A 26,665-nucleotide genomic window follows, 5' to 3' on the forward strand; every position below is an offset into this window, starting at 1 on the left:
ACACCAGGTCCAAACTGAACTCCTTATGAAAACTGAGTCTCCAAGCTGAAAGTGGTGCCATCTAGCAGTAAGGGACTGGTCATTACGGTTATACTCGTGTATTGCACATATGTTCCATCTCGCTATTTTGTAAAAGCCACAGCATCTTTCTTTAAGAACATTTTAACAAGTTGAAAACATTTTCCCCCTTCCTTGTGGAGGTGTAAGCAATCTTTTTACCCACCATGTCTTAATGAAAGTTTGATAGAACAGCCTGAGGTTAAATTAAATTGCTCCAGGAACCAAGTGCAGCCCACAGGCCACTAACCAGCATTTACTGAACTAAAGACATTCTAACTTTAAAAAATTTAGTCATACAACAGATGCTGCATACATGTAAGATTTGTGAAAGCACCTGGGTGAGGAGATGGATGGTGCTAACTGGCCCAAGGTATGGTCAAGCAAAGCAAAAGTCTCTGTATGTTCACACTTAAAAACAACCCAATCTAAAGCCCTTGGCTACTGGTACACAAACTAGCTGACCCTATACCGTTAAGGGTGCAATCCTATGCATGTTTAGACAGAAAAAAAGTCCTACAACTCCCAGCATGCCCCAACGAGCATAGCGTTTTTCTATCTAAACATGCACAGGATTGTGCCCTAAACTACTTGACCCCAAATGTTGGAAAGGATTTGAGTATCTTGACAATTTCTATCACTTAATCATCATTAATGGCAGAAGTGGCCCCTAATCAAAGAATTCTGAAATAAAACGAAACAGCAAATTGAGTCGATTAATGAAATGGTTCACTTAGAATCTAAGTCTTAGACCAAGAGCGGCCATCCTTTTTTGGCAAGCATGCCACCAGTCAAGTCCATAGTAAGCAACAGTGCCACTCCAGTACACTCAAATGGATATCCCCATATTATATAGGGATGACAGGGGCCAAGCAATAGCATCTTTATAGCTTAGATGAGACTGTGGTTAAGAACATGAGCTATGGCCAGGAGCTGTGCTATAATAACCTTTTAAGGAGTATGCTTTGGGGGCCCTCACACTTATTTTTTTTAAAGGATGATCTGGTATCTTTAGTGACGTCATGAGTCACAGGACTATATTAAATGCTCTAAAACTATTTACTATATTAGTCTGAAAGGGGCTGGAAAAGCTTTGAAAGGAAAGTAAGCTCAATGCCAGCAAGGCAGTAATTTTAATGAAAAGATTTTAGGGGAGGGGAAGATATCTCCTCCTGAGATAGGAAAAATAAACTGCCTGTGAAATTTCTGAGTATCACAATTGAATTTGGACTTTCAGGCAAGTAAACAAGGAGGCGATGAAAATGATGGAAGAGGACATAGCACTGGGCTAAATCTATTTGCATTCCTGAACACCTGCTGGTCGAGGCGGGGGCGGGGGGGGCCTGCTTATTTATTCTTGCTCAAAACAAGCAATTAAGCAAGAGAAGCATTTTTCAACTCGCATATGAAATATACAAGTAGAAAGGAACTGGAACTGAAGGTAATTCAACTGCACTGGGGGGGGGAGCAGGGGAGGGGAAAAAAACAAAGCAGATGTCCTGAAATATTGTGTACAGCATCACGGCTAACAGCAGGCTTGCATACATACTGTAATTCCATGGGATTGGTACTAGAAGCAAGGTTCAGGCTTGCATACATACTGTAATTCCATGGGATTGGTACTAGAAGCAAGGTTCAGTTTTCTCGAGAGCCTCAGGTTAATTTGTTCTTTCTTCTTTTAAAGCAAATTTCTTTCCCTAATGGCTGTGCCTTGAAAGTGAGGGAAACAGCTTCTCAAAGCCCAGAAGTCGGCAGGGGGGGCATGGATGGAATAAGATTTCAGGCCACTGGGAGTAAAGATTCAGTACCCCATAGTTCCTTGACATGGCATTTATCCTGACGAGCAAAGTATGAGAAATTATGCAAAATAGTTAAAACTGCACATGTTATGGAAAGAAACACTGAGTACATTTTCTCAGGAAGCTCGGGCACCTGGCAGCAGTGAGGAGGGATTGGAAATAGGGGAGATTCAGCTCTAGACTGTAGCCAACAGAAAACACAAGAAGGGTCCAAATCTGCTGTCAGTCATTAATATTGGCAAGTTATTCGCCTTTCATTCCACAGTGTTTTTCACTCCATCTTTGCCTATTGCACTGATTAGAAGGGGCTGGGTTGACAACTGGCCTCTTGTCCCAGTCAAGACACACACTGGGTTTAGAAAAGGAGAGTTTATACTTCCCTCAGTGTGACTGGACAACCTTGTTTCTGAACAAGCAAAAGAAAATCAGCATGCCTGATCAAACATTACATCTAAAGCGTAGCTAAAAAGAACAGAAACAATAAAAAGGGGATGGTCTTAATTCTAAACAACAATGAAAAACATTTTGCCGTTTCTTAAACTTACATTAATAAAAGTGGCAACAACAGCTTGAGATGAGCTCTCTACTAAAATCAATGATCAACTGGAATTATGAAAAATCTCTTTATGAGTCCACATTCTCATTCTCTCAAGGCCAATCCAACAGATGAAGAATTTCACTTTAGTAGAATTCCTGATTCTCCCCCTATCAGTCTTTCTACTAAACTCCTCTAAGTTCAACTGGCCCTAATTCTTGAATTCAGTTCACGTGCGTCCCCGCATTTTCCACTAAGACTTCTCCTCTTCCCATCATATTCACTCATTATTCTGGACTAGTTTCATATCATATTCACTAATGCCTACTCTTGTGCTCTTCACACTTAAGGTGCTTCCAGGTACAGGTTTTGGGGGTTTGTTCCTTTTAGGCAAGTGGTGCTCATGGTCTCTCTCTGAACAAAACAGCTCATCACAGCTTAAAACTATTCTCCTTGGACTATATCACTTCAAAGTGGAAGAGAAGTTGCATAATTGAATGCTCCCTCACAGGAAGAATTCCCAGACAGAAAAAACTAGCAGTTCTAGGAGAAGTCTGTTCTAGAAACTTACTCCCTAACTTCTAGTCCTTTATGTGTGGGTGCCTTTTAATACTTGTTGTTCAGTCGTGTCTGACTCTTCGTGACCCCATGGACCATAGCATGCCAGGCCTTCCTGTCCTGCGCTCTCTCCCAGAACGTGCTCAAGTCCATATTCATTGCATCAGCGATGCTATCTAGCCATCTCATCCTCTGCCGTCCCCTTCTCCTTTTGCCTTCAGTCTTTCCCAGCATCAGGGTCTTTTCCAGAGAGTTTTGTCTTTACATTAGGTGGCCAAAATATTTGAGCTTCAGCATCTGTCCTTCCAGATACTTACTCCCTAACTTCTAGTCCTTTATGTGTGGGTGCCTTTTAATACTGGTGAGTGGTTAATCCTGGTAACTCCCATCTACAATATGAAGAGGGACAGTCCAGTTAGTTTTGCCAAGTGATGAAATATTTGTTTAGACAGCACCTCTTAACCATAATATGCAAATTCAAGTGTGTATTGAATGTGCTACCAGTCCAGACAATCTAGCTGAAACAGCATGGGTGGCATAGCTACCATTATGCCAAAACACTACTGATCACTCCAGTCTGAACCCTCACAACAGGAAGTAAATGCCCTATGAGATACTTTTGGTTATCCTTCCTGGCTAAACATCTCCATCCCTGCAGGAACTGACATTCAGAAACCAGTTATGCCCTTCCCTTTCTAATATCACACATAAAGTACCACGGTTCCTCCATGTTCTATTCTCACATTCATGACACACAGGATGGTATCCAACATAGTTGCTCCATGAACAGAAGAAACCTACATTCATGGAAGGAGAGTTGTGCTCACAGAGGAGCCTCTTCCATGAGCACAACTCTTTCCATTCACAGAGTGACTACATTAAATCCCATCCATTGATCTCTCTATGATCAAGAAGTATGCACTGAAGGAGCAAAGAGAGAGAAAATACACCCTTTTACCACTTCTTAGCCACAGTGACAAAAAGCCCCCAAAGCTGGTAAAATATTTTAAGAAGTAACTTAGAATGAGCTCAAGTACCCTTACTTACACTATAAATTGTGTCAGCTATAATTAGAAAAGGAATACATAATTTCACCTAAAGCCTGTCAGGTCCCTTGGTTCACAGTCACACACTCCAAGGCATCAGGCTTCAGGCTCACTACTTTATTAGTTAGCTACCAGGTTCCTTACAAATGCAAATCCTTGGAGACTCTCAGACTACAAAGGAAAACAGCTACTCCAAACAATTATGAATATCAATAGAGGAGCCAAGTGGGAATCAGAGACATTGCCGGCACTTTGAACAAGAACTTGCCAGCCAGATTAATTTAGGGGGGAATGCCCCTCCCTTACAGTTGTGCCCCCCTACATAGGCTATCACATGTAGCCAACTGGGTGGAACGTCTGAGTTCCGCCTCTAACTTTTCCCGCTTCACTCTGCATCGGACTCTAGCATCCCTCAGGTCACACCCCTTACTCTCCTCCTCCTCCAAGACCTGGGTTCTCACAGGGGAGGAAAGGGGAGGGCATTCAGGTTGAGCCATCTGCAAGCCAAGTTCCTGAGAAGAACGCCTATCCATATCTGAGCTCACTAGGGAGGAAACAGTTCTGGCTGTTCCCAATCTGAATCTGAGCTGCTAACTATCTCCACATGCTCAGAATCATTCCTGACAAAGACTTGTTTTATTAAATTTTAAAGTTATCTGTTTTTCCCTTTCCCAAAGCAAAAAAAGCACCATCCGAATTGTAGCATATCTCAAATAGATGCAAGTTAACTCTGTGAAGGCTCTCAGACTGGTAAAAACAAAGCTGGTATTTATCAATTCTTTTGAATCTAGTTCTGCCACTTCCGCACAAGCCTCACACAATATGGGTAAAATACCTGAGACATTTGAAATTTCGTTGCTCAATTATCCACCAAAACATCTCTATGGTTTATATTATATATGCACTGAAAGATCAATATATCCATTTCCCTGAAAGATTTCATTTGGATCAGCTGATTTGGAGGGGGGGTGTAGAACGTATTCATTTATGGATCTCCAACTGCTAGTATAAGCAAGGAAATGCCAGGCATTCCCCCAGCACAGTATTGACATAGCCACGAGACTATGAAACAAAAGAGAAACTTGTGTAAGCATCCTTAAAACAGCTCTTACACGCGCGCACACACACACACACACACACCCCAACATAAAAAGCCATTGATTACCAAACACATCACTCAAATAACCAAACACCACCATTTTTTACTATGCACTTTGACTAAAGCTACAACAGAACCACAGCCAGTAACTGGTCTAACTATGGATGGAATGTCCATGGAATGTACTACGGATGGAATGTACTATGGATTAAGCACCACACACACTGAATTTTCAAAAATACCAGCATACATGCTGCATTTTAAGTAGACTCAGAGAGATTCTGTTTTGTTAAAACTATACATGTTTGGCACCCAAGAGTCCCAGGTGCCTTTACAAAATACAACAAGGAACAAGCCCAAGCCCAAAGCACCTTGCAGCCTTCTGTGTAAAGTCGGGTTAGAGCAGTTTTTCTTGCTCCGCAGCTTTTAAAACAGCCTGATCCTCCTGTTTTGCCAGCATTGCCTGCACTCACATAATCTGGGCGCAAGAGGGAAGGTTTACACCCAATCTCCTTGGCTTTACAGAGATTTCTGCCTGTAGAAGGCTCTGCTGTCTCTTGTGGAGGGAGTTACTGCTGCCCAGCACAGCCTTTTTCGTCCTCATCTTCTGAAAGGTTTCCATCAGCAACCATTTCGAGATGCACAGCCACCAAGGATCACCCACCAGTGTTTCTATAATACTGGCAGAAATTTCTAATTGTCATCTTCATCATTACTGGAAACCTTGTTGGAAACGGCTCCTTATCTCTCGCATTTATTAATGCGTATTAACGGAAGGCTTAAGTTTACGTCTGGATGTCAAAACCATGCTCCAGAGGAGAATTACAGACCTCTTCCTATAAATGCTGCAGAGGTTCTGAATAGTTTCTTCTAGATGAGGGTGGACAACATGTGCCCATAGGCCACATGTGGGGGCCCTCGGGGGGGGGCAGTGTTGAGGCACCAGCTGGATGCCCTACTAAAGCTGCTGCCACATTCCCAGCTATTCTGTTTGGAGCACACGCCTTGTTTTCCAGCAGACCTGTGCTTCCCACAGGCCACCAAACAGCTTTCCTAGGTGAGTCCTTCAGAGCATGAGTGGAAAAGAAAGGGGGGAAAGGTACCACAGCTTGGGTCTAACTTCTGCAAAGTGGCCACAAGTACCCAAAAGTGTGCAAGGCCTTAGTGGCATCTTCTCTTTTATTTCTGCCCTGACCATGTTTTTGTTCCTTTTAAGTGAAGCCTGCTCTCTCACCCATCCATGTTGTTCACACCTTCTCAGCAGAGAGCAGTGCTCTCCTCCTTTTCACACCTCTTTGGCAGCTGCTTTTGGTTTTCTCCCCGTTTCTTCAGCAGCCTCCTTCTTTTTCTCTCCCCTGCATGTGGTCCATGCCTCTTCAGTTACATCCCTCTCCCGCATGCCAAATGCTTCCTCTTTTCCCCCAGTGGTGCCCATGCCCCACATGGTTGCAGAGGGCAAGGATTGCCTGTTTCATCAGCATTTCAGGGAGGATACCACAAGGCACAAAATGGACAGATATCTTTGCTGGCCTAAGAGCCGTGACTGACCTGTCAAAGAGCTGCATGTGGCTCCCAAGCCACAGTTTGGTCTAAATGAATCATGTTTTCCAATGTAACAGGTTAAATACATGTAGCTTAAGAAATTGTTATGAAACCATAAGCACACAAGAGCTATATAAGATAGTGATATGTTCAATAGCCCGTGACAGGAGTAAAAGAAGGTGAAATTAGTTTTATCTGACTAAGAAGAGGAAGTACCTCTATTTGCGACCTGCAACTTAAACTCCTTATCAAACTGAGATACAGGTTCACCTGGTTGGAAAAGGGATATCTTTGTACTACAAAGAAAATAAACCCTTAATTGGATTATCAGTTATTGATTTTTTTATTGATCGGATTATCAGTAAAAAAAAAAACCTGTCCAACTATCAAATAAAAACACCTGGATTCAGAAAGCTCAGAATTAAATTTTAATAGCGGGAGGGTAAGATGGGGGAACCATTACCATCTCATACGCTATCTGAAGTGTATTCTCATTCCATTCTTCACATTAAAATGTATGTTCCACTTTTCCACTTAACTGGGAGCCATGTACTCCCACCAAGCCATGGGACAAGAGCCACTACATTCTGAACTGTGAAGGGTTTGGGGGTTTTGTTTGTTTTTAAGAATGGTCCATACAGGGCAAAGGAAAAGCACACACAACATTGAGGATATTCTCAAAGCACATCTTACATTATAGAACTAAACTAGTTTAATAAATAGTCATCCCATCTCACAGGGAACCCTGGCACTGAATCTCTATGAGATGGGCTAAGGATTTGTAACGGACAATAATCAGTACCTCACCAAACTACAATTCCTATGACTCATGCAGGGAAGCCATGACAGTTAAACCAGTATACAACCAAAATAAAAGAGTGCCATAATATTGCAGATATGTCTTCAGGTTACAAGGGAGACAATTGGTCTGGATCCTACTTCATAACACCTACTTCACACACAACCATTTTCCAACATGGAGACAATTTCCATGTGCAAAAAGCATACACTGTCCCATGTGTAGTACAGCGTGGTTATTATACAAGTTGAAGATTCAATGCACTAGACACTTTGCTGTTATGTGTGAAATATTTGATGAAGAGCAGCAGAAATGTTGTTTGAATAGAATGCCTTTGAAGTTACTAGAATACCACCAACACAAATGGTGGCCCATTGGCAGGGGAAACTCATCAGATTTTCCATTCGTAGGAAACACCCATCCACAAGGTTATGTAAGAACTTAAGAGCATGAGAACTGCCTTACTGGATCAGATCGGAAGTCCTGCTAGATGTACCTGGGAAGCTCACAAAGAAGTCAGGATAAGATCTTTTCTCCCTTATAAATATTCCCTACTGAAATTGTATCTTTAGAGGAAAGATTGTTTAAGATTCATATTAGAAACTGAATAATTGTTTTCAGTGATGTTTATGTTTATATTCAGTTCTTCAATGCTCTGCATTCGGTTTCCATGGATAAAATTATAACATTGGAGTGTGCTTTCAACTCGCCCCTACTTAGACATCAGGGTGACAAACTGGCGGCAGAGAGGCAGCATCTAAAGATACTATTCTTGGGTTTATAGAACAAAGTGAAAATGCTGTTCATAACCCCAGGGAATGACACCAGAGCTGTATCAAAAACATTTTAGGTTGTTTCATTCCGTAATGGTTCTTTCCCTGGTCTAGCCAAATACCTTACGCTATCAAGCAGTATATACATAGTTTAAATAAATAGTTTCCTCATAGAGCTATCCATCTATTTATTTATTAGATTTATTAGCCGCCCATCTGGCCGCCTACCCAGCCACTCTAGGCAGCGTACAATACTAATAACAACACAAAATCCAACGAATTTACATAATCAACTGAACAAAACAACATAACAATACAACACTGCTCTAAAAAACCCTAACCCACCCAAAATGCCCGCCTGAACAGCCAGGTTTTAAAGCCTAGTGAAAGTTCATCAAAGCTAAGGACCTATAATCCCTTATGATTAGTTGCTTTTTAAAATGTTAAACAATTAAGGGTGCAATCCTATGTATGTTTAGACAGAAAAAAGTCCTACAACTCGCAGTATCCCCCAGCCAGCCACGCTGTCTAAACGTGCATTTTCTGTCTAAACATGCATAGAATTGCACCCTAAGAGTGGTATTAGGAGAGGAATATTGGAACACAGTAGGATAATTTCAAGGGTGTGTGTACCGAGTCTTAAAAAAATCAAATTAAAGTTCTGAACATATGGAATTGCCTTATCCTAAACTAGAACAGTATTGACTACTCCAACTACCAGTCACTTTCCAGGCACTCTGGCAGGAGTTTTTCTCAGCCCTGATGCCCAAGTTCCTTTTAAATGGAAATACTGGTGGACTGAATAGGGAATGAGGCAAGGAATTTCATGCAGCTTGAGGTTTGTTGTTTGCAGGGTACATTGGTGGCTGGCGTAAAGGAAACCTAAGCTGCAATGGACAGAAAAGTAGTGAGGAGAAGAACCAGTGGCCTACCATGCAGAGTCATTGAAGGACCATGAAATTACTGTGGCATCTGGACAACACCACAGCATCAAGCAGGAGTTGGCCAATATAAAGCTTTAGCATGCTGTATTGAGAAGGGAATGGGAATCAGAAGTTATCATATACTGAAGGGAAGTTACTTATTTTTATCAAGCTGTTTAAACCTAGAGTGTGTGTTTCAGTTTCAAAATCTCATTGCAGATCACTACACCATCGGACCGTGGCTTGCACTAGCCATACTAGCTATGGGAAAAGATTAGGCATCGAGGTCCCATCTCCAACTCCTGGAAATCTGTGTCAGCCACCTCTTATGCAAGCTGTGAGTACAAACTGGGTAGAAAACAGCCAAAGAGTTCAAACAACATGATTGTTTATATATAATTAAGAAGCTGTCCAGACATCATCTCTGATGAAAGATCAGTGGTGGGCCTCAGACTCATGCACTACGTTCCCCACTCGTCTTCATGAGAGGGAGAGCCCATGTTTGTTTGTTTGGTCACAGGCTCTTTTCTCTCCCTGCGAGGTTAAATCCTCTTTAAAACCCACAGTGAGAAGACTGGAGGAGCAAGTCTAGGCATCTGTCTGAGATCTTTTCCCAGTCTTTCCCTGGGTACAATCCTACAAAAAATACTATCTGAACAAAGCCAAAGTTTCGTTCATTGCTCCTCTACAACTGGATCATAAAGAGGCAGCAAGCCCAACATTAAGCTTTCACTATTACACAGCTTACATACCAGGGTATCTTTAGACAGGGGAGCTCTGCATTCTTCAAACTCAAATTAAAGGATCTTACTGACACTCAAGGAAAATAAAAATATTTGCAGGAAGACTGGGCATTTTTAGGACCTGTTCACAGTGCAGATACCCAAGAAAGTGATATAGTACAGCTGTGAGCAGTCTTCAGGCTGGTTGGATCTACTTTTTTGTTTGTTTACTAGAACACAAAGATCCACCAACCAGACCCAGGTGTAAAAGACATATGCCTAGAATTATTAACAGGGTGACTCTGAGCGCATTTTGAGCCTAGAAATTTGTTTTCAGTTCCAGAACTGAACTGAGCTCACAGTCACACTGAGCTACTCCTGGTTACCCCAAGTTTCTTCATTTCAGCAGCCTAATTTATGGGGGGAAGGCATTTTGTTATTGCTACTGTTAAGAAAATTGGGAGTCTGAAACCCTTCTTTATCTACTGCAAATTGCCCAGAGATCTACCAGTAAATCTACCTTCTGCCAATCCCTGATATAACAGACAATGACCCGGTTCATACAATCACTGCAGTGGCTTGTTTAAGCCATAGCATGTGCCCGCTACCATTTGCCTAATTACCTGCCTGGGTGCAGCTTGTCATTATTATTACATTTCTATACCACCCCATAGCTGAAGCTCCCTGGGCAGTTTACGTAGGTTAAAAACATTAAATATACAATATGCTAAATTTTAAAACCATAAAAAACACACAGACAGTATACACAGAGACAACATATATCAAAGAATAAGTTTGAGCAATCAGCCAACCATCCATCCAAACCCAGGCAGCATGGCTGTATGAGGGGGGAAACAATCCTCAAATAACCCATGGCCTGTTGTTGGGTTATTTGAGGGTTGTTTTCACCTCCAACAAGCCATGCCGCCTGGGTTTAGACAACACAACAAGCTGCACCCAGGCAGGTAATTAGGAAAATGGCGCCCAGCAAATGCCATGGCTTAAACAAGCCACCTTGTTTAAGCTGCGCTGCCCTTGCGAACTGGGCCAATGAGGGACATGAACGATAGAGTTCCAATATCAATGCAGTTCAGCTATGGACACTTCAGGTTCCTTCATCTGTCAAATGTAATGGTAGTAACTGGGATTTCTGAAAGGATAAATAAAATTGAAGGGACTACCAGCTGTACATTTAAATAAAATATAAATTTCCCAATTCTCATGAGGGGTGGACACACAGAGATGGAGGCTCTTTCAAGACATTATCCCCAAAGCGCAAAATAGTATAACTCATAAGTCAGTGTTTCTCAGCCTTGTAGCTGAGCCTAAAGGAAAAAATTAGGTTTTAACCTTTGCAAAAATACCGTAATTGTACCCAGAAGAAAATATAACCGAAGGGAATGTTAAGTGTCAGCCCAGTGAACTTTTAAAAGGTCTACTTGTAAGTGGGGAGTCATTTGTTTTCGGCAGCCCCAAATCACAGACTTCTGCTTCTTGTTGCAGTTTCACAAATCAAGAGTGCTCACAATTTTCATGGTGCATTCTAATGAGGTATCCGTACAATATTTGACTTGAAGGCAAAATTTGCCTCCTCTAATGAGATAATCTTAAGAAGCTTTTGAAGAAAGAATGCAGCTTAGCATTCTTGACATTTGTCTATGTGCCCTACATCCCTACTTAAATTTGCTTTTGAAAGAATACGAGGCAAACTCAAAGATGAAAAACATACGTAACTATACCCAACCTTTTTAAGCTACAAAAGCTAAAGGCACCCAATAGAAAGCCTCTCAGAAAACTAGAGTGTTAAACATATATGTAGTGTTTCTATCATTAAAATATATGTCATCTAGGCAGAAGAGCTAACAAACATAAGTCAAACTAACATCAGTTTAGCCTCCTTTTCACCCCATAAACCTGGAGGATCAGTTCCCACTGAAATGGAGTGCTGTGCAGATATTCAATGGCATTCTGACATTTATGCTGATATGCAAAAGCTTTTTAAAAGCCAGCTTTTATGCCAGCCATATAAAAAGCTGCTTAAATACATCATTGCTGCACACTACCTTCTTAAATATTGGCTGTTCACAGGAACAGTTATTCAAACTGACCTGGACGTATCTCAAGACCACTGAAGTCTGATCTAGATCCAGGCCTAATGGTACAGGCATTCTGCCCAATGTCCTAACCATCATTAGGAAATCAGGAATACCCCACATCTCCCATACTGCTGATCCTCCTCCCCTCTCATTCACAACCCCTTCTCCCCTTTTCTTTTTGGGAGCTTAGCACTGTTATAGCATAGCATGTGAACAGCATTTTGCCGTCCATGGTCAGTAAAACCACAGTTTACAAACCAACTTTTACCCCCCAGTTGTCAATTGTGGACTGGAGCTGGCCATAGCTACCAACACATTGGTACAGGCATAACACCTTGGCAGTTTGCTCCAAAAATGAAAGGGGAGGGAGGGCATGATTTGCACACAAGGCTAGGGGAGTGGGGAAAGAGGGCACAAGCCAGAGGGATGCTCCTGAACATAAAAAGAGGGTTACAAGACTAACCATTGTTTGAGATGCACCAGGTTCTTTAGGTTACACTCCAGAAAGGATTTAGTATATGCACTAAAAGTGATTTCAAGTGATGCAGCCTGGCTATTGAGGAGGAAATAAACTTGACGCAGCATTACAACACAAATCAATTGCAAAAATTTCTGGTGTTTGTTGCTGTCAAGTGTCAGCTCCTTCAGCCTCTGCCTTTCTCTGAGGAAAACTATAGGCCTTGGGTTCAAGTAGTTTTAGCGGCTGTACATCTGACTCCATCACTCCCCACTGTGATTAGTTACTGTCCTTTCTATCCCTACATAAAGCCCCCCCTTCCTGTAAGCAGACTTTGTGCAACAAAAGCACCAGCGCATGCAGCTCAGACTGGTCCTCATTCGGCCAATGCCAGTTCTTTCTTTGCTTTTCAGTATGACTCTGCAAGCTTTTTCCTGGCTTTTATGTACCTGCCAGTACCAGTATCTGCTTCCCTCTCTCTCTCTCTCTCTCTCTCTCTCCCCCCCCCCCCGCACCCCACTTTCCAAGTCTGCCATTGGGGGACCTCAGCTCGTCTCTCCAGCTTAAGATTTTGCCTCACCATTTGGGTCAGACACTTCAGTCTGACCAGATTGCTGGGAAAGTCTCAACCAGAGATCTAAATCTTTCTTCTTCCCCTTCCACCAAGTCCATTACCTTATAGGGAGGCATGGGATGCTTCCACTTATTCCTTGCTTGCAGCATGGCCTTCCCCAACTTGGTACCCTCCAGATGTTTTCGACTTCAACTCCCATCAACCCCAGTCAGCATGGTCAATGGTCAGGAATGCCAGATGCCATAGTTCAAAACATCTGGACGGTACAAGATTGGAGAAGGCTGTTGGAACAGAACATGCCCCATGTATTACATGCCACCAACATATCAACAGCTATTAGCATTTTGTGCCTACAGATATTTTGCTTATAATTCATATCACGCAAATTGAGACTAGTTTATTGCAAACTGTATTCCATTTTTTCTAATTATGAACATTTTTCAGATCTCATAAAAACAGAACCCAATGAAATTAATCAAACATTATTTATAACTACTGAAATATAGCATACACAGATTCAAAGGTTATTAAAGTGAAGACTGGTTTTTCTAAGAGGATTTATGTGCAGACACTTATTTTTTCAGACTAAAGCTGGGAAAAATATGCACCAAGAACACTCCCTCTGGTCAGAATTATGCACAGTTTTGCATAAGTATTTTGAATGTGCATGCTTTATACTGAATGTTTATGTTTTTATAGAATTTAGAAATCTAATTATGCAGCAAAGTTGGATTTGGTACTGAAAGCAGAAGTATGACAAAGTGATTGGTAATGAAATATATAGTTAGTTGAAAGTGACTGGAAGCTCTTATGGGAGAGAACATGTAGGCAAAGTGGGCAGAAAATCTCCAGTCCTGAATACCCGAGTTTCCCAGAGATACAATCTTCATGTTTAAAATAAATATGCCTGCTACCATCAGGAATAGACATTTTTTCTTTAACAAAAACCCAAGTTTCTTCTGATCACTGGCCAATTCTAAGCTTTCCCTCCAGGTACCAAATCCCACATACATGGCAAATTCATCCTCTGGATCATATAAAAACAATAATAGGATATTCAACATGATAGTGTGAGGGTGTTATTCATAGTTCCTCTATGGATTTAAACTCAACTGTTGCCATGAGGTGTTCAAGCCTTAAAGAAAAAACAAACAGAATCTTAGGATTTCAAACCTGCTGGATGAAGGAGTGTATCTTTCTCTGAGAACAGGATAGAATAGAATCGTATTGCAAGCTTGGAAGTGTGTGATCTTCGACTGCAGATTGTGTTCAGGTCCATGGGAGGTGTGGACTCAGTAGATTTTAATCCAAAATGAACTCTGACAAATTTCTCATACATCCCTACCTGCCCAACTTCTCTTCCTCCAGACCAGACTCTATAAATTTTCAGTCTTTTTGTTGCTTGCCTGGTACTGCAAAAACAGAGGCAGATGCCAAGCACCTCACAGCAAAACTTGGCTGGTGGGTCACAGCTTGAGATGTTGTGGCCTCCCTGCAATTTGAAATTATGTTTCTTATCCTATTGTCTTAGGATAAGGAACCATGGTTTCCAGTCTCTGGGTTGGATCCACGGTTTCCCTTCCTCTGACCTGTGGTGTGAGGAAGCAAATTTTCTCCTGCTTCATTTTTCTGCAGAAATTGTTCCATTTCATAAGTTCACTAGTAACGATGAATGGATGTCAATCATAAATACAATACTAGGCAAGTTTAGCAGCTTCAAAGTTGTAGAGGAGTGGTCGTCAGCATATCATGCACATTTCTTTTTTTGTTGTTCAGTCGTTAAGTCGTGTCCGACTCTTCGTGACCCCATGGACCAGAGCACGCCAGGCCTTCCTGTCCTCCGCTCTCTCCCAGAGTGTGCTCAAGTCCATATTCATTGCATCGGTGATGCTATCTAGCCATCTCATCCTCTGTCGGCCCCTTCTCCTTTTGCCTTCAATCTTTCCCAACATCATGGTCTTTTCCAGGGAGGTTTCTCTTCGCATTAGGTGGCCAAAATATTGGAGCTTCAGCTTCAGGATCTGTCCTTCCAATGAGCACTCAGGGTTGATTTCCTTTAGGACTGACTGATCTGACCTCCTTGCAGTCCAGGGAACTCGTAGGAGCCTTCTCCAGCACCACAGTTCGAAAGCATCGATTCTTCGGCGCTCAGCCTTCCTTATAGTCCAGCTCTCACAGCCATACGTTGCTACTGGGAAAACCATAGCTTTGATTATACGGACCTTTGTCAGCAAGGTGATGTCTCTGCTTCTTACTATGCTGCCTAAGTTTGCCATAGCTTTCCTCCCAAGGAGCAAGCATCTTTTAATTTAAGTTAAATAAGCAGGGCGACAATATGCAGCCTCGTCATAGGGCTGCTAAAATTATTAGTGCATCAACAGTTTTATGTATTTGGGGAGCTTTCTTTCCTTAAATTTAAACAAGGTAAGGCAAGTACATACGATTGGCCAGTGTCCCATTTTGCTTGTGCAATAGCAGGACTGACCCTTAGCGCAACAGGGAGTTAGCAGTTCCCAAAGCAACTCAGAATTAGCAGAAATGCTCATTTCTAGAACAGGACAGGGCCGCAGGACTCACAGACAGGAGCTCCACTGACCTGTCCCAATCCAGAAACTAGTATTTCTGCTCATTTCCAGGCTAATTCCCTATTGCACAAGCTCTCAGTCCTGCTGATGCAACACAAGGAGTGCATTGGCCCTGCTGGATACTTCCCATTGCTTTTACAAGTATTCCAGTAACAATTTCTACATAATATAACATTTAAATCACCTTAAGCCCTCAAATACTTCAGGTCAAATACCTGTGGTGTAATGGGACAAAACATTAACATGGGGCATTTTTTTAGCTTTGTTGTTTCCAAAGTACAAGTAAAATAAACATGCTAGATTAGATCACTCTTAAGGGCAGGAGTAGGCAACTTGTGGCCCTCCAGATGTTTTGGCATATAATTCCCACCACTCCTAGCCAGCAGAGCCAATGGTGAGGGATGATGGAAGCTGTGGCCCTCTAGACCTTCAAGTTGTACATCCCTGATCTAAGGTCTCAGAAATGTTTCCGATGCAAACTGAATTTTCCGAATTCAAATTTACCTAATATGCAAATTAACCAAATATGCACAGGAATTTTTTCCAAGAAAAGTTTCCAGTTCAACATTTTCCATAAAATGCACATCACTACCTCTGACAGAAGAAGGGTCCATTTGGATCCAACCCCGTCATTAAAGATCCTTCTAAACTACTTAGAAAATAACATATACTCCCTTCTCCAAATCATCTGCTCTCTAGCTTAACTATATGCATGCCACCTAGCCTCTCTCCCTGAACCTTTATCATTTCTTGCATATAGTATAAACCACTGGTCTTCAATCAGCAGTAAAACAAACGTATTTTGGAGAGATAAGAAGAAAGAGTGAAAAAGAAGAAGATAACAATACACATTTACAGAACTGGGAAAACAAGGACTGAGGCCAAAAGACTGATAGGGTAAAGAAAAAATGTAAGTGAACCCTATGTTGCAGACTGCAGTTCAAGATGGTTATGTAGCAGCATGGGATTTATTTTTACTACCAACAAATGTGTATCAGAAATGTAACCAGGATATACCAAAAGCAGAATTTAACTGTCATAACATACAAGGACAGATCTGTACATACACATGGAGATAATATTAGTTACCCATTACTACACACTTGTAGCCTTTGCCAGAACTCCTGCTGTTTTGCATGTGTGTGCAATGCTGCTGTCATTGTGCATTCACACATGATTCCCTTTGGAATCTCTAAATGTGAAGTGAAGTAAAAGGTTACACATAAGTTTACTGGCCCAAAGCCATTCCACCTTGCTGATATCCTGTCAGATCTCACCAAGGCAAGCAACATTAGAATCACAGAATAGTAGAGTTGGAAAGGGCCTACAAGACCATCGAGTCCAACCCCCTGCTCAATACAAGTCAAAGCATCCCTGACAAGTGGCTGTCCAGCTTCATCTTGAATGCCTCCAGTGTGGGAGAGCCCACCACCTCCCTAGGTCTAAAGTCTAGTTTGAATGAGAAACCTTCAGCACTGTTGCTGTGGATACAGACAATATGCCTGCTGTGTTTAGGACACCTCCACTGGTTTTCCATTGGTTTTGATTTTTGAAATACCCAGCATTAAAAAATATTCCACAGAAATACTCTAATAAAGATTCAAGCTACCAAAGTTGTATTGGGTGGGGTGGACTTTTCCCTCAATAAACATTTCATTTGGAGAGGTTTTCCCTTGTTCCATATATCCTCAATGACTATTCTGTCATTTCCACACATAACGGCCTCTTCCGGCACTCCTGACTGGGCCTAATAACAGCACCCAGAGAGAAACAGACAGAGAGGGAGAGCGCAAGAGCGCTCTGCCACAAGAGAGCATTTGTTTGAAGTTGGAGGATGAGGACAGAAGCGTAAATCTGTGATTCTACACAGATAGCCAACTAGCTTAGCACTGATGATATCGAGCCTGGTGGAACAAACTGGCATGTGGACAGGAAAGAAATGACTCTGGTGAACCAAAACTGCCTTGAAGCGGTGAAACATAAGAAGAAAATGGAAAAGCAATACCAAGGATAGTCCAAGAAAATGTTGCAGCACCAAAGCAGATATAAAGACTGTGCACAAGAGGGGAAACTCCAGCTTGTGGAGCTTCCCCATCTGGCCCACTAAACCTCCCCGGATTCCTTCCAAGCTCCACCCTGGAGCAATCGCCACTGTTATCTCCAATCTGAGATCGGGGTAACAGTGGAGATTCCCCTGCGCAGTGCTCCTCCTCTTACTATGGCATAGTGAGTCCTGAGTGGTCTCACTGGGGCCCAAAGTTGTTACAAGAAACTTGGTGAGAGAAAGAGGGAAAAGGACAAGGGATTCCTACAAGCTCCAGGGAGGGAGGGAGGGGCAGGCAATATTTAGCAAAGCAAATATGGGAGGATGGGTCTGTGATGAGCCAACTACACTGTTAGGCCAAAAAAAATATATTACAGTGACCAAAAACAGGAGAGGACCAAGCACATGTGTGAAAGAGCCATCAATTCTAGAATTGCTTCTAAATTTGTGTCAGTGTCAAGACTAGTTCTAGTATTAGGTATGGTGAGGTAGCTGGCTCAGGCAGCGTATTTTTAGGCAACATTAATAGTAGGTAAATTATCAGTAGTTATATTGTATATGCCTCCACACATGGATACTATTTGTATTTTCAACTTTAAGCCCCAAACTGTCTTGGTCAACACTGTTCAATGAGCCTTCACCTATCAAAAACTTGGTATAGAAGCAATTATGCATGAACCGAGATCTGTTGGACGGGCCCTCCTCTGCATCCCACCAAAAAGCGACATACACTGTGGTGGGACGTGGGAGAGGGCCTACTCTGCTGTGGCACCCCGATTGTGGAATGCCCTCCCCTTGGAGGCCTGACTGGCACAGACACTGGTCTCATTTCAGCGCCAAGTAAAAACATGGCTTTTTACCAAAGACTCTGAGGGCTAATTCCCTAGCACATTGTTTAACTGTTGTTTTAGATTTTAACTGGTATTAGCTTGTTTAATATGTTTTTAGATGTTTAAATTATTTATTGTTTTATCCTGTTTAAACTGATTTTATCTGTATGCCACCCTGAGATCTTAATGATATAGGGCAGGATAGAAATGTTTTAATTTAAATAAATAAATAAATAAATAAATAAATAAGCATGAACAAAGTTTTTGAGTTCACATATGCAAAAGGACCACAATAGTTTATTGCAAGGAACAGAGATCTAAAATAGTGAGGGTGAAGCAGCACAACCAGGATTTTCTGTAAATAAAAGTTGTTCAACAGTTACAATGCTATCAGCCTCTCAAATATATATTGGTAATATTCGATTATGTAAGCACACTCACTTTGGGTCTCTCCATTTCTCCCTGCTTGTCACTTCTCACATGTTCTCAGAAACATTTTGGGAATACTACAGTTCTATTCTGATTCTCTTTGTGGATAAATGCCTGAGGTAATGCAGGATAACTTTCAGTAGATGATGATAGCAGTCTTACACTTTTATATGAATAACATCTGGATATGCCATAAGTAGTAGGCAATGTGATCAAAAACTGCTTAAACTCAACCAAAAGTAATTGCATTTAAGTTCTACAGCAGAATTTTTAGAAAATGTCTGTTTGAAAAATAAGCAGCACTGTGTTTAGCCCTTTGTTTAAGAAGAAAAAATATCTCAAGAACAACAGTTTCAAAATGGCTAAAGATTACAGTCTGTGAACCAAATCACTACTGGAGTAATGAAACGCCCTTTGTGAAAGATATTTAATCTATTTGGCAAAAATGGACTGAAGGCGTAGGAAATTATTCAAGAATCACTTGATCTTGCGTCTTAAAATCTGTCTGGAGGGTTTCCCACACAGTCCTCCAAATAGCATGTCTTTATGTCTTTCCCGAGCTGTTGCATTTGATGTGCGTTCTGACAAAGTGTGTTGCATCATGAAGTTCCCAGTTCTGGGCATGCCCACTTATAAAAGAGGATGTGGTGGAAGGGGAGCATTGTTTAGAGACAGATTAATGTTCTAGAAATGTAAACCCTAACCACCCATTTTCAGGGGCTTAACTGAAGTATTAAGGCTGCAATCATATGCACACATAATGGGTGTAAGGCCCAATGAATGCAACAGGATTTGCTTCCAACTGAACATGCACATGATCAGGCTCTATGATTCGCTTAATTTTCTGTCCAATGTTAGGAAAAGGCAATATCCAATGGCGTATTCGCACTGGGAGTTCTCGGGAGGTGCTATTTACCTAATATTCACCCAATAGTAGAAATCTATAATGCACCTAGAGTTTAGAATACCCTCCCCAGGGACACTGGATAGACACCAACACTATCTCTTAAGGGCCAATTACAAATGTTGTTACTTACACCCAAGCTTTTGACAGCATTTAATTTTCAATTTGCAATGGATTTGATTATGCTTTATCAGCTGCTCTATCCACTCTCTTGTAATATCACTATGAAAGATCTGCAGGAAGGTGTTACCTATTTGCATTTGGACACCCTCGCACATTAAAGAACACATGAGAGGCTCCTGAAGTCATGCTGCACAGCTCAGCCGCAGCCAACGCCCCTGCACTTTTGGCAGCCATTAGAGAGACCTCTATGCAGAGCTTCTCCATGCAAGGGGGAAACCTGATTCTCCCTGAACATCACTCCCCCAACGCCTCACATGAAGGAGCTCTACGGAAGTACATCATGGCATCTGAACGCATGGCCAACTGAGACATGACGGATGAAGAGTGCAGCAGGGCAGGGCTACAGCCCTCCCACAAGTGTGGTGAATGCGTGGAAGGACTTTGCATGCACTCCCTCTTTTTAAGGCCCTATATTGATGGAAAGGTGGGATACAAATGTTTTATATCAGAATTTTAAAAATAAATAGAAGGTCATGCCTTTTATTTAGAGTAATTTATGCTGATGAAAGTATTTTCATTTTCACAGGGCTGCTTGCTTTTTCAGAATGAAGCTTGCTCATTTTGACTGAATGGCTGTGAAGCTGGAACGCTTACATCTCTCTTGCCAGCAGACATTGGTCAGTGAAAGATTTGAAGAAAAAAAACAACCCACCCAGGTGGAAGCCCCACCATCTGAGAAAACAGTCTTCCATGTTTGTTTCTTATTCTCAACAAGCCACACTGACAGTCCTAAACCTGCAGTTCTGTCAAAGCAAATCATTTAAAATAATCTAACCGAAGACTTGTTAGAAGAATTGCTACTTAAGAAAATATTCTCTTTTCCTTTTTTTGCTGTTGTTGTGAATTTAAATCTGACTTTCATCACAAGCAATGCAAATTAAATTAGCAGAAAATGTTTACAAATGAAAAGGATATGGTATTACAAGTGGGAAACGTAGAGTCAATAATGATTGTCATCTGGTAGCCCTGTTGAGTCCCTCCTATTCCATAGGCAAATCAGTTAACATTTCTGCTCAGTCAGAACTTACTACTATGCAATTTAGTTGTTGTGATTAATTACTTAATGGTGGCTGAGCATTTTGAAGATGGAAATTGCCAGGCAGGTGGCAAATACTATTAGTCAGTGATTAAATATCTTCTCTCACACTCTACTTTGAATGCCTGGGGGGCGGGGGATCATAAATAGAGAGCATTTTTTTTCTTCTACTGAGTAGAACATTAACAACAGAATGGTACACAATCATTGTCTAGCAAAAGACACTGGTGCTGGCCATAAGTACTTTATGGGGTTATGCACTGAAGGTCTGGGGCGGGGGCAGGGATCCTCATATCACCGAAACGGAGTTTTGCTGCCAGGAAAAATCTTGTGCGAACACACAAAGACATGCATCTGTCACAGTCAAGAGAAGAAACAGCTATCCTACAAGAATACAGCAATGCGCAGGCATTATTTTCATTTTTGGATATGAAGACACTACTGATATGGCCCATATGAAACCAACAGATATGATTTTCTAAAGGATTAGACAAATTCATGGAGGATAGCTCTGTCGGTAGTTATTAGCAAATGGAGTCTCCACGTGTACTAGATGGTGAGGCTAAAGTTTGTGAGCTTCCCAGAGCATCTCTCCACCAGCCTAAAATCCTGCATTTAAAACAGGGCTTTCTGCTTCCGTTTTAAATTCAGGATCACAACGACTCCCTTTTTCACGTGCTTCCTTTTCTCCTTCCCTCTCCTTCTCCCATATCTGAGTCTTCCATTATCTTTTGTTGATCTCGCTCCTCTTCTTGCCGCTTTTACTCTTTTCACGGAGGAAACTGAAGCGGAACACAACAGGGTAATTTGATAGCTCATTATCTGCAGTCTATTTAAAAATGGAACATTTAGTGCAGGAGACGCCTTGAATGATCACAGCGTCGTGTAAGGAGCCCACAAACTTCCGTGAAGGAGCCATCTCAATCTCAGGATAAAAGCTCAGTGTGAAGGAGCCTCCAGAGACACCCAGCTGGACACTATTAGAAACAGAGCGGGCTGGAGTCTAGTCAGTCGACTAAATGAAACCTTGGTCTGATCCAGCAGGGTTCTCAGAGTCTTCAAATAGCAAAGTCTAGTCCAAATTGTTATCAGAGGCCATGTGCATGCTAAAGTTTCTATATATCCTCATGATCTCTTCCAAGCTTCCAATGAAAGCTTTATTTTTTAAAATAGACAAGCAAGGCATTTGCTGAAGCAATAGGACTTCCCAATTTCACTACAAAGCTTCATTTTTGAACACGTGAAAATTCTTTGACAAAGTGAAACCATACAGCCTTCCTCAACATGGTACCCTCCAGATGTTTTGGATCACAACTCCCATTATACCTGACCATTGGCCATGCTGTCTGAGATTGAAGGGAGCTGAAGTTCAAAACGTTGGGAGACTTCTGGGGCTGCAGTGGCTCTCTAAGGCTTTGGGAGTTTGATTGAACTCAATAGGCCTTACTTTCAAGTGGACATGCATGGAATTGGGCTCTGGGGAAGGGGGCTGCCAGAGATCAACTGGCTGGAGATGCCAGGGATTAACCCTCAGATCTTCTGCATGCATCTTCTGCCACTGTCCTACAGTCTGCCCAAAACAGCAGCCCTATTTTAGTCAACAGACACTCTTCTAATAGCATGCAAAGAATGGAACATTAGTTATGGAGCTAAACTGGGAAAAGGTCTCACAGAATAATGCAGTGTTATTCTACTCATTTGTACAAACCAACAATTTAAAACAGTTAAGTATCTTTTCTATATGAATATCCTGGATTTTTGCCTCTAGCCTCAATAGACTTGGCTACTTCAGAATGTTGCAGAGCTCACGTTAAACACTGCTTTCATTCACAGGAAGAAAAGCATATTCAACCCGCTCAGCTATTCATCTTTTTTTCCACAATTAGGAAAAAGGGAGTAGAAAGTTCTATGATGCAACACAACACTGAATCACTTTAAAATATGATTGGTTATTAGTAACCACTGGTGACATTTACAATTAAATAGTAAGGCTTAGAAGATAAGACCCATTTGTGGTATTTTTTATATTTCGCTATGGTCCATGGGGTCACGAAGAGTCGGACACGACTGAACGACTGAACAACAACAACATAAGGGTAGAGGCTATCCAGAGATAAACTGCTCATCACATGGTAAAATTGCTCCTGGACTGTGCCACTTCAGACTGCAGTTGGGTAATTGCATGACTGAAAGCTTTTCCACTGTTTAAAAATCTCCCTAGGCTAGAACTCTCCTTTGCTGTTGCCTAGTCATCCATAGGCAAGGTTGTTTGTTTCAGTTGCATTTAAGAGGAAAAGCAATTCATAGAATCATAGAATAGTAGGGTTGGAAGGGGCCTACAAGACCATCGAGTCCAACCCCCTGCTCAATGCAGGAATCCAAGTCGTAGAATCACAGAATAGTAGGGTTGGGAGGGGCCTACAAGGCCATCAAGGTCAACTCCCTGCTCAATGCAGGAATCCAATCATACAATCAACTGCCTGCAATCTGAAGTGACACAATCCAGAAACCGTTTACCACACAATGAGTCATTTATCAGAGATTCTCTCACTAAAGAGAGGCAGAGAAGGTATCACCATTGTTGCTCCAACCAGCAAGACTTTATAACATGTACCCTTTCATGTAGCCATGTTCAAATGACTGAATGGTAAAGCTTCCAAGCTGTGTAGAAACAGCAACACTACGGCCTGGTTCACACGTAAAAACCCAGGGTATGGGTTGTCTAATTGTGGGTTGTTGCTGAATTGCAGGTTGTCATTACATGCAGACCCTGCACTATGATTTAACTATAGGCTGTTAACCATGAACAACTGAGGAAGAGAAGCCATGCTTTGTTGTTGGGTTGTAAAATCTGGGTTATGTATGGTATAATAGTGAAATTCCATTACATATTTTGTCTACACTAAATATAGTTATGCATAGGCAATAATGTGACAATCCTATGAACATTAAATCCCTAGCCCTCTTGTCCTAGATCAATCTGAGTGAGAAATCTTGTTTGCTCATTTACCAACGTTCACCCTCAGGAGGTACTCAATTAAACCTGATACCTGCAACACCTACTGCTGACTAATTCATTCAGTCTGCAACATCCATTTTGAGACTGGGCCTAACTAAAATGGAAGGGGTTGCACTCCCCCTAAAGGATCAGGTTCGTAGTTTAGGGGGTGTTCTTGGATCCAGAACTGTCACTTGAGGCACCGGTGAACTCAGTGGCACAGAGCACCTTTTATCAGCTTAGTTTGATATACCAACTATGACCTTATCTGGACAGATCGCCTAGCTACAGTTATTCATGCTCTGGTAACTTCTAGTCTGAATTACTGCAATGCGTTATACGTGGGGCTGCCTTTGAAAACGGTCCGGAAACTTCAGCTGGTCCAAAATAGGGCAGCAAGATTGTTAACAGGGACTGGCCAATGAAATCACATTACACCAATACTTTTCCAGCTGCGCTGGCTGCCAGTCCATTTCCAGGCCCGATTCAAAGTGCTGGTATTAACATGCAAAGCCCTTAACGGCTTGGGACCAGGTTATCTGAAGAATCATCTGCTCCCTTATGTGCCTGGCCAGACCCGAAAATCATCCTCAGGGGTCCTTCTCTGGGAGCCCCCGCCAAAGGAAGTGAGGCTGGTGGCTACCAGGTGGAGGGCCTTTTCTGCTGTGGCCTCCCGGCTGTGGAATGAACTCCCTAGAGAGGTTCGTCTAGCGCCTATGTTGTTGTTCTTCTGGCGCCAGGTGAAGACCTTTTTATTCTCCCAGTATTGTGGCATTTTAGCTTAATGTTTTAGCTCTGGTGTTTTAAATCTGCCTTTTAAATCTCTGCATTGCTGCTAGGTTTTATTCTGGTCATACTGTTATTTTGTGGTTTTAAGCTTTTATATTTTATATTTTTTTATGCTGCACATTGTGGTTTTAATTTTTGTGAACTGCCCAGAGAGCTTCGGCATTGGGCGGTATAGAAATGAAATGAATAAATAAATAAACTGCAGACCTCATGGCCACCACATCTGGCCAAATTTTTGGACTTCTGCTTTTTCCTCCACACCCTGCTTTTTGTACCATCTAGCCTGAAGAGGAGTTCTGGATAACATAAAAGCTTGCACATTTTTGTGGAATTCTGAGTGATCATAATAGAAGTATTGCCCAACTGTGAGTTTTAGATTTACTTATTTTCTCATGGACTAGCATGGCTATCTTTGTTGTTTTTTTATGTGAAAGAGATATGTATCAGTTTATAACTCCTATTCAGGGGTTGCATGCAGCACCTCTTGGCAAACACCAAATACCCTATTGAGGGATTATGCATTATGAAATAGGGATGCTGACCATCTATCCGAAATGTCAATGAGAGGAGAAATACAACAAGAGACGGGAGGGAAGAAAACAGACTATTCGTGATGAAAGATCAGACAGTGCTGTTATTCACCAAAACTATGCAGCAGTTTAGGGCAACTTGATCTATATAAAAAAGTTTAAGAACCTGCCTTGAGAAAGTATTCTTCAAGAAAGCTTGACAAAGAACAGGTCCCAAGAAACAAGACCACAAAAACCAAGCAACGCACAATAAAGGTGAAACTTGGAAGTTCTAACATATAATTGCATAAAGGGCTAAAAGGAAATCATGTACAAAGGGAAGAAGCAAAATAGTCACCGTGTTGTACTTAATAGATTTCCATTTGATTCAAATAAGACTTCCACTATTGTTCTTATGCTACAGACTGGGATCCCTGGTATATTGTATTTCCATACAGATATTATAGAAAACAGGTTACCAGAAGAAGAATTCCCAAACTTTCTTTAAGACCCTAGGTCCAGATAAGGTTGCTGCCCCTCCGCAGTTTTAAACTAGCATGCGCAAAGTGGCTGGTTTATCTTTCTAAGCTCAGCCTCAAAGTTAGCTGAAGGGCGAGAGTTAAATTTCAATGCATCCAATTACATGAAGTGAGCTTTGACTAGGTTGGCATGCTGGGAAGCAGGAGACAGGCCCAAATCCTGCTTCAAAACAATCTATGTCCAAGGTACCATGCAGTTAGAGGGGAATTTTTAGACCATCTAGTCCAACCCCCTGCTCGATGTAGGAAATCTAGAGGTAATAGCACCTTCAGCAGATAGCTGGCCAGTCTCTGCCTAAAGATCTCCAGTGTAGAACAGCCCGCTACCTCTCTAGGTAATTGGTTCAACTGCCGTACAGTTTTTATTGTCAAAAAGCTCAGTGAGCCAAGAACTACTCTTCCATACCTTGCCTTCCCCTCTGCTATTCATTTTACTGCCTATCCCACTCACATCCTGCAGCCAGGTTGAGAGCGGGGCAGACAGACCACGTAACAGGTTCCAATTTCCTCTGAAACCTCGTATACTAGCACATGCATACACAAATGGAAAATATCAGAATCTGAAGGAGGAAAATGCTCACCATTTTCCAGACATGTGCAGCAGGCTCTTTCACAGGGTGGATACAGACAGAAGGCATTTCTGTGTTGCTGAAACAACTGAAGCCAAGTTTCCTGCCTTGCTGCTCTGCAGCAATTTCATTACATCCCTCCCGAAAGAAAGGTGGATTTGGGGAATCCCTCTGCCCCCGAAAGCACATTTCTCTTCCCAGAAATATTTAGGGCAAAAATTCAGCACAGCCCTACATGAAACTACTTAGAAAGCCGGTCATCTATATCAT

At 41.9% G+C, this 26,665-nt stretch overlaps 1 protein-coding gene across 9 annotated transcripts in view; it reads right to left on the reverse strand.

Annotated features, from left to right (window-relative positions):
• The window catches only part of PPFIBP1 (PPFIB scaffold protein 1), a 160,235-nt gene that overhangs the window by 91,003 nt on the left and 42,567 nt on the right, over positions 1–26,665 (reverse strand). The window contains exon 1 of one of the 9 annotated variants that reach the window (XM_084811094.1): positions 14,154–14,262. The exons of the other annotated variants lie outside the window; for them this stretch is intronic. The gene's annotated coding sequence lies outside the window, so the exon portion shown is untranslated. Of the gene's footprint in view, positions 1–14,153; positions 14,263–26,665 lie in introns of those variants that run through there. 9 annotated transcript variants of the gene reach the window in all.

This window comes from Heloderma suspectum, chromosome 7 (genome assembly GCF_057233095.1).
Source record: "Heloderma suspectum isolate Gila_16-S chromosome 7, 16-S_ref, whole genome shotgun sequence".
Lineage (NCBI taxonomy): Eukaryota > Metazoa > Chordata > Lepidosauria > Squamata > Helodermatidae > Heloderma > Heloderma suspectum.